A 9,137-nucleotide genomic window follows, 5' to 3' on the forward strand; every position below is an offset into this window, starting at 1 on the left:
AATAACCCTGGGCGGCACAGTGGCGCAGCGGGTAGAGCTGCTACCTCTCAGCACCAGAGACCCAAGCTCGATCCTGACCTTGGGTGCTGTCTGTGTGGAGTTTGCACTTTCTCCCTGTGACCGGGTGGGTTTCCTCTGGGTGCTCCGGCTTTCCTCCCACATCTCATAGACGTACAGGTTTGTAGGTTAGTATCGACGTTCTTCACAGATGCTGCCTGACCCACTGAGTTACTCCAGCACTCTGTGTCACCTCAATAATAAGCTAGCATTTGGTTTTAGTTTGCTGATGGAACATACAACAGTACAGCACATGAACAGGTAGACCATCACACAAACCAACCTCCCTTCCATTGACCATCTACACCTCACGCTGCCTCGGCAAGGCCAGCAGCATCATCAAGGACCAGTCGCACCCCGACCACTTCCTCTTCTCCCCTCTCCCATCGGGAAAAGGGTACAGAGGTGTGAAAACGCACACCTCCAGATTCAGTCTGAAGAAGGGTCTCGACCTGAAACGTCACCTATTCCTTCTCTCCAGCTTTTTGTGTTTATCTCACCTGCTTGATTGTGTTGAAGCCTCGTAGCTTTTGGTTCCTTCAGACTGAGGAGCCTGAGTGTGAGCTTTCTGGTCCTAATTCTACTGACTTACCCGCCCGTATCCATGGTCATTTCGTGTGCGCCTGTTTGATAAAGATGTACCGACACTGTGGCACGTCCCACAGCGCACCATAACCCAGAGCCACTCGCCTTCCCGCAACTGGAGTGCGGCTCATGGGAGTCCATGTCACCGAGCTGGTTGTTCATTCATCTAACATGCCTGTAATGGCCTCCATTCTGAGTTTGGACAATGTTGTTCAGGGTACTGCACCCCTTTCTCTGCCCCTCTCCCTCTCTCTCCCCCCCTCTCTCTCCCTCTGCCTCTCTCTCCCTCTGCCTCTCTCTCCCTCTGCCTCTCCCCCTCTCTCTCCCTCTGCCTCTCCCCCTCTCTCTACCTCTCTCTCCCTGTCCCTGCCCCCCCCCCTTTACTGGGTTAAGAGTGTGATGGAGAAATGAAACTAGTAGTCTGACCAGTTGCCAATACTCTGGGATGAATTAGCTTTATCCGTGTACTCACGACTAGAGCTCTAGACCTTTGCTGAATTGTGAAGAGTTAATGACGTGGGGGCGTTAGCCAGGGTGTGTGTATTGGCGTTCTCCACACAGAGTGTGAGCGTGCTGGAGGTAGGTTTACATTGGTGGCTGCAACTCTGGGGCAAGTGATAGGTCAAACTTCAATCATGATGGGTGTACATATGCTTTGTGTTTGTCCGAGATGTAAACAGTACCTTAATTACCAGATTATTTTGGAATACAGCAATGTTTTTAATGTAAGAACTAATAAATTATGTGCAACAAAACTATTCTCTGTGTTTCATTTATGAACAATCAAATCTAACCTATATTTTTAGAGAGCAGCTCAAAATCTGATTGTATAAACACACGTTGAGAATCGGCGAGGCCAAGCGCAGGCCCAGGGATCGTTTCGCCGAACACCTCTGCTCAGTCCACCTAAACCTACCTGATCTCCCGGTTGCCAAACACTTGAACTCCCCCTCCCATTCCCACACTGACCTCTCTGCCCTGGGCCTCCTCCATTGTCAGAGTGAGGCCCAACACAAATTGGAGGAACAGCACCTCATATTTCACTTGGGCAGCTTACACCCCAGCGGTATGAACATTGACTTCTCTAACTTCAAGTAACCCTTGCTTTCCCTCTCTCACCATCCCTCCCACTTTCCCAGTTCCCCAACCAGTCTGACTGTCTTCCTAATTACATTGTATCTCTGTTTGCTCTGGTGTCGCCTCTTAGCCAACAATGACCTATTCTACATATTCCTTCGGCTCTATCTCTTTTGATGTCTCGTTTTGACACCTTGCCCTTCCTTATCTCTCTGTGTCTCCATCTCCCCTGACTCTGTCTGAAGAAGGGTCTCGACCCGAAACATCACCCAATCCTTCTCTCCAGAGATGCTGCCTGTACCGCTGATTTACTCCAGTTTTTGTGTCGAGCTTAAGAATTCCACATCCTTCCACGAGATGATATAGAAACATAGACATAGAAAACATAGACAATAGGTGCAGGAGTAGGCCATTCGGCCCTTCGAGCCTGCACCGCCATTCAATGTGATCATGGCTGATCATCCCTCAGTATCCTGTACCTGCCTTCTCTCCATACCCCCTGATCCCTTTAGCCACAAGGGCCACATCTAACTCCCTCTTAAATATAGCCAATGAACTGGCCTCAATGAACCCAATGAACTTCCCGGAGCTCCCGCAACGCGACTTCTCCAGCCCGTGTCGCGGGGTTGGAACGACCCGGACCGGGACCGTACATCACCCGGCTCGGCTTCATGGCCGTGGGACTCACCATCGCACGCTGGGGCTCCGACCTTGTACTTTCAGACCGGGAGCGGGGCCGTAAATCGCCCCGCGCGGCCTAAAATGGCCGTGGGACTTAGCATCACCCGCCTGGAGCTTGGACATCGGGAGAGAAATTGAGAGCAGGGGAGAGAAAAGACTTTGCCTTCCATCACAGTGGGTTCACTGTGATGGATGTTTGTGTGAACTTAATTGTGTGTATGTCTGTAGGACATTGTTTTTGTTTGTATGGCTGTGGAAACAAAATTTTGTTTGAGTCTCACTGGGGCTCAAATGACAATAAATTTGTATTGTATTGTAACTACCTTCTGTGGCAGAGAATTCCACAGATTCACCACACTCTGTGTGAAAAATGTTTTTCTCATCTCGGTCCTAAAAGATTTCCCACTTATCCTTAAACTGTGACCCCTAGTTCTTCCCCAACATCGGGAACAATATTCCTGCATCTAGCCTGTCCAACCCCTTATGAATTTTGTAAGTTTCTATAAGATCCCCCTCAATCTTCTAAATTCTAGCGAGTACAAGCCGAGTCTATCCAGTCTTTCTTCATATGAAAGTCCTGACATCCCAGGCATCAGTCTGGTAAACCTTCTCTGTATTCCCTCTATGGCAAGAATGTCTTTTCTCAGATTAGGAGACCAAAACTGTACGCAATACTCCAGGTGTGGTCTCACCAAGACCCTGTACAACTGCAGTAGAACCTCCCTGCTCCTATACTCAAATCCTTTTGCTATGAATGCTAACATACCATTCGCTTTCTTCACTGCCTGCTGTACCTGCATGCCTACTTTCAATGACTGGTGTACCATGACACCCAGGTCTCGCTGCATCTCCCCTTTTCCTAATCGGCCACCATTCAGATAATAGTCTACTTTTCTGTTTTTGCCACCAAAGTGGATAAACTCACATTTATCCACATTATACTGCATCTGCCATGCATTTGCCCACTCACCCAACCTATCCAAGTCACCTTGCAGCCTCCTAGCATCCTCCTCACAGCTAACACTGCCCCCCAGCTTCGTGTCATCCGCAAACTTGGAGATGTTGCATTCAATTCCCTCGTCCAAATCATTAATATATATTGTAAATAGCTGGGGTCCCAGAACTGAGCCTTGCGGTACCCCACTAGTCACTACCTGCCATTGTGAAAAGGACCCGTTTACTCCTATCACAGAGTGATGGGTGCCAGGAGTGAAGGGGGAGGCAGATATACGATGGTGGCTTTTACGAGTCCTTTAGGCCCTTGGATATGGATCACGTGCAGGCAGCAATGAGTTTAACTTAGCATTGTGTTCCAGGATTGTCCCCCCATGTTTTGAGAGGTGGGGCCCACCACCCCCCCCCCCCCCCCCCCCCCCCCCCCGACATCTATTTAAAAATCTCCGCTTTCCGCTAGACAGTGGGGGTGGGACTGATGATCGAGGGTGCCGATTGGAAGAGAGAGACTTCGGTCAGCAAGCAGTGGGGGGGAACCATGATGATTCAGCGCGATGATTGGAGGAGGGAGGTGTCGGTCAGAGGTGGAGGTCCCCCTACCCCTGGTGGGACAGAGGATAGAGCGCGGTGATTGGAGGAGGGAGATGTCCTGGTGGGGCGGAGCTTGAATCGGCCCGTTCGCGGGGCCTTTCATCGCCCGGCGCGGCTTAAAATCGGCCACGGGATCTTCCACCGCCCCGCGGTCAAACTGCTGCGTCAAGGCGATCGAGGCTCCCGATGTAGAAGCCCCCGCGAACGGGCCGATTGTAGCCCCATGATTCAAAGCGGACGAAGCTGCTGTTGCTGGAGTTCGGAGTCGGTCACCAACCAGGTCAGCTCCCGATGTTACTATCCATAGGGCCCAACGTGTGTACGCATGCGCGCTCGGCCGCCAAGAAATTGTGGTCCCCCCGCCCCATGTTTTGATTGTGATTTCCGTGCCTGTCATGTTCGGCACGGACATTGTGGGCTGAAGGGCCTGTTCCTGTGCTGTACTGTTCTATTAACCAAGATAATCCCCATCCCGGTAATACAGCAGGTGCTTATCTCTGACAAGGGGTCTGAAGAAGTGTTTCGACCCTTCTAAATGGCATCAAGTTGGGAAAAGGGGAAGTACAACGGGATCTGGGGGTCCTTGTACATCAGTCTATGAAAGGAAGCACGCAGGTACAGCAGGCAGTGAAGAAAGCGAATGGCATGTTGGCCTTTATAACAAGAGGAATTGAATATAGGAACAAAGAGGTCCTTCTGCAGTTGTACAGAGCCCTAGTGAGACCACACCTGGAGTATTGTGTGCAGTTTTGGTCCCCTAATTTGAGGAAGTACATTCTTGCTATTGAGGGAGTGCAGCGTAGGTTCACAAGGTTAATTCCCGGGATGGCGGGACTGTCATATGCTGAGAGAATGGAGCGGCTGGGCTTGTACACTCTGGAGTTTAGAAGGATGAGAGGGTATCTCATCGAAACATATAAGATTGTTAAGGGCTTAGACGCACTAGAGGCAGGAAACGTGTTCCCGATGTTGGGGGAGTCCAGAACCAGGGGCCACAGTTTAAGAATAAGGAGTAAGCCATTTAGAACGGAGACGAGGAAACACTTTTGAGTCTCTGCCTCAGAGGGCGGTGGAGGCAGGTTCTCTGGATACTTTCAAGAGAGAGCTAGATAGGGCTCTTAAAAATAGCGGAGTCAGGGGATATGGGGAGAAGGCAGGAACGGGGCACTGATTGGGGATGATCAGCCATGATCACATTGAATGGCAGTGCTGGCTCGAAGGGCCAAATGGCCTACTCCTGCACTTATTGTCTATTGACCCGAGACGTCGCCTATTCCTTCTCTCCGGAGATGCTGCCTGACCCGCTGAGTTACCCCAGGATTTTGTCTGTCTCTAACATGTTGTGCACTATGTGAATTATCTTGCATAGTTTTCGATGCACGCACCTGAGATTCTAAGAAGTTGTTGAAAACCACCTGGGATGTGGGCACTTTGGAGAGGACGCAGCCTTCTCGCTGGAAAACACCCACCTCGTCCCCCCCCCCCCCCCCCCCCCCCCCCCCGGTCTGTGAGAGCAAAAGGTGCACAAAACCGGTAAACTTTAGAGATACAGCACGGAAAGAGGCCCTTCGGCCCACCGGGTCAGCGCCGACCAGCGAACCCCGCACACTAACACTATCCTACAATTTGCACAATTTACAATTTTACAGAAGCCAAATAACCTACAAACCTGTACATCTTTGTAGTGTCGGAGGAAACCGGAGCATTCGGATAAAACCCACGCAGGTCACTGGACGGACGTACAAACTCTATCGACAGCACCGTGGTCAGGATCTCCGGGTGCTCAGGTTTCCTCCCACACTCCAAAGACATATAGGTTTGCAGGTTAATTGGCTTCTGTAAAGTGTAAATTGTCCCTGGTTTGCAGGATAGAATGTGTACAACGATCGCTGGTCGGCCCGGACTCAGTGGGCTGCAGGGCCTGTTTCCACGCCGTATCTCTTAAAAATTATTTGATCGGATGTTACTGGCTTTGCCTTGCATGAAACGTTATTCCCATGTATCTGCACACTGTAAACGGCCCGATTGTAATCATGTATTGTCTTTCCAGTGACTGGTTAGCTCGCAACAAAAGCTTTTCACTGTACCTCAGTACACGTGACAATAAACTAGACTGAACTGAAAACTGAAAAAAAGTCATGGCAGAAGAGGAGGAAAGAATTAACGTGTATTTTTTTATTTGAGCCATCTTGTGGTGACGAAGGGCTAATGAGGATTGGAATGTTGTTAATGAATGAATACGTTTATTGGCCAAGTATTCACATACAAGGAATTTGCCTTGGTGCTCCGCCCACAAGTGACAACATGACATCCAGTGACAGTTAGGAATGACACATAAAACATTAATAATATAACATTATCGATTAAACACGTGAATGGAATAAAATACCAGCGCAAAAGGAGGCTACAGATTTTTGGTTATTGAGTAGAGCTAGTGCTCGTGGGGAAGAAAGCTGCCTTAATGTCTGGCTGTGGCAGCGTATTCCAGCACCACCCTGGTACTGTTGTTCAAATCAGCTAGAGACATGAACCGCAAATGTCACCAGCAGCCCCTGGCACCACAAGATTAACAAACAGTTTCCACCCCAAGGCCAACACCACTCTGAACTCTGCACTGAACACACAGCCCCCATAGCTAATATTCTGTACTGCTATAACACTATACTGTGGAATATTACACATTGCACATCATCACAACGACGTTTTCTTGCCGTTTTTGTATTGGTTATTCGTTAATATTTATCTGATACGTTGGAGCGCCTGAAATTCCGTTGTATGTATTTACAATGACAATAATGTGTTATTATTATTATTATTATTATTATTATTATTATTATTATTATTATTATTATTATTATTATTATTATTATTATTATTATTATTATTATTATTATTACTCTCTATAAAACAAAACTTGCCCCGCACATCTTTTTAAAGTTTACACCTCTCAGCTCAAGACCATGCCCTCTAGTCTTTAATAATAATAATAATAATAATACATTTTATTTTCGGGCGCCTTTCAAGTCTCAAGGACACCTTACAAAGATTAACAGAAGAGAAAAAAACATATAGTCGGAGAAAAATAAATAATAAGGACATCATCAATACACAAATTAAAGATAGAAATCGCTCCAAAGACACAAAATCAAAAAATCAAAAAAACGCAATGTGAAGAGAGAGCAGCGGCAGCTAAAGCGGGCCAGCGTCCACTCTCCCTTCCGGCAGCCATCTTGGACACAGACTAACATAGTAACTACACACAGAAAAATCATCCCCCCACAGTGGTTACCACTGTGGGGGAAGGCACAATGTCCAGTCCCCATCCCCAGTTCTCACAGAAGTCAGGCCTATTTGAGGCCACCGTTATTGCCTCTACGGAGGCCCGATGTTCCTGGCCGTTCTGGCCGGGTGGAGTTGCCCCGGCGTCGGGAGAGTCCTCACAGTGGCTGGGCCACCTGGAACGGCCGCTTCCTAGCAGGGGATTGTCGGCTTCCGAAGCCGACAAGGACGCACCGGGTTGGAGCTCCCAGGCTCCCGATGTTAATGTCGGCACCGCCCGCTCCGCTCCGCAGACCCGCAGCCCGGAGGTGATGATCACGGTGGTCCAGCTCACCGGAGCTCCAGCGCGTCGATCCAGCGTGGCGACCCAGGCAAGGCATCGCCCGCTCCGCTCCGCGATAGCGCTCCAGCTCTGTGCCGCCACCGCAGCCGAGGTGCTGGGCGGTCCCCGCCAGGAAACGGCGCTCCACGCCCGCTGGTAGGCCACGAGGACGGGTCGACGGGCAGCCCGGAGAAAAAGCTGCCTCACCGACCAGGTAGGGACCTAGAAGTAAGGTTACCTCCTTCCCCCCACATTAAGAAGTCCATTTCTCCGAACAAACGAAGAACAAGACTTACTAAAAACTGGAAAAAAAATGAATTGAACGGATGGCTTAATCCCCAAGATGGCTCCTCCTCCGACATGTCTTTGACATGTCTACTGTGGTGGGAGGTGGGTGGGGGTGTGTTAGGGGGGTGGGGGTTTGTGGGGGGGTGTGGGAGGGGGTTGTGGGGGTGGGGTGGATGGGGCGGCATGGGGGGGGTGGGGTGGTGTGAGGGTGGGGTGGGGGGGGTTGTGGGGGTTGTGGGGTGGGTGGGTTGGGGGGGGGGGGAGATTCTAACTGTCTACCCCAGCGTTTCTCAACCTTTTTACCCTTGCGGAACCCCTGAAATAATTTTCATGTCTCAGGGAACCCCTACATAAAAATTATTATATATCTTTATTAAACTAACAAAAATAAGCATAAACATACTTAATTTTTTAAAATTCATATAACACCCCTAAATAATGGGTAATCTTAGGCCCCCTTCGGTCGTGGCTGACCAGGGGTGTCTCCAGGGTTGGAGGACGCCTGTGCGTGACTTTGTTTAACGTGGTGAGACTGGTGCACAGACAGCCACCCCACGGTCCTTGACAGATCAGGGTCAGGATCCAGTGGCATGGAGTCCAAGACGACCAGAGACCCTTTTCTGCTGCAGCCTTCATCCGCCTTCCCAGCCGTTGTGACGCTCCACTAAGGTCAGCCATCGTCCTCCGCCTGTTCCACCGTTGAGGTCTTGGTTGGATTGCTCCTTGTCAGGGACCTCCCCCTCGACCTTACCGCCATGGGTGGCCCTACCAGGAGCATAGCTCCAGACGGCATCGCTCTCAGGATCTCAGGTCCACACAAGCTTCTCCACCACGACAAGGTGACAATCCACGGAGAAGAAAATTGTGTAAAGTGGATAAAAATGACTAAATAACGTGGGTGAATGAGGGGACTGTACCTGCACCCCAGGAGGCATGCACAGGACTGATGGAGGCCGTGCGTGTGCCTGTACTCCAGTGAGTCACTTGATGATAACCAAATCCGGCACATACAGCTCCTGTCCACTGACCACTAAAGGCCGTTTCACACTGGCATCGTATACACGTCACTAAATATATAGCCTCTGATTATTATACTTTCAAGTGATATAACAGGTTGAAGACTTTTTTATAATATCCCAGAATTTTCCAAGAATATGCCGTACGTGTACAATAAAATAACAAATATGAAATTACACACATAAATGACTCAAAAATGCATTTACCTATGATTAGCCTATTTATCACTATTTCTCGCGGAGACCCCAGCGACCTCTCGCGGAGACCCTCGGTTGAGAAATGCTGC

The sequence above is a fragment of the Amblyraja radiata genome, chromosome 4, assembly GCF_010909765.2.
Source record: "Amblyraja radiata isolate CabotCenter1 chromosome 4, sAmbRad1.1.pri, whole genome shotgun sequence".
NCBI lineage: Eukaryota > Metazoa > Chordata > Chondrichthyes > Rajiformes > Rajidae > Amblyraja > Amblyraja radiata.